The sequence below is a fragment of the Seriola lalandi genome, unplaced genomic scaffold (genome assembly GCF_002814215.2).
Source record: "Seriola lalandi dorsalis isolate HSWRI2012SDOR001 ecotype SW California unplaced genomic scaffold, Sedor1 jcf7180002054655, whole genome shotgun sequence".
Lineage (NCBI taxonomy): Eukaryota > Metazoa > Chordata > Actinopteri > Carangiformes > Carangidae > Seriola > Seriola lalandi.
Window position 1 is genome coordinate 181,918 of NW_019525208.1, and position 431 is coordinate 182,348.

Sequence of the window (431 nt, forward strand, 5' to 3'; positions counted from 1 at the left end):
TCCCTGTATGTTTCAAACCCAGTAACACGCTCAGGCAGAAACTGGTACATCCCAAAGACAAAACACCACACAATCAAAAAAGCAACCTGATATATGCGGTCAAATGCAGTGAGGAGTGCAATGACCTATATATTGGGAAAACAAAACAACCGTTAAACAAACGTATGGCCCGACACAGAAGGGCAAACTCTTCAGGCCCTGTCTCAGCTGTCTACTCCCACCTAAAGGAAAAGGCACACTCCTTTGAAGACAGCAATGTCGAAATCTTCTCTTCTGCTCGCTCCAAAACACAACAACTGTTTTTACATAACATGTAAACTTTTCAAACTGTGAGCACTCAAAGGAGGAGTGCAAATCACTTTCTCTTCAAAGTTAGAGTGAAAGCGTCAGTTGGCTAGAGTGCGTGAAGCAGTAAAAAATAACCTTTATTT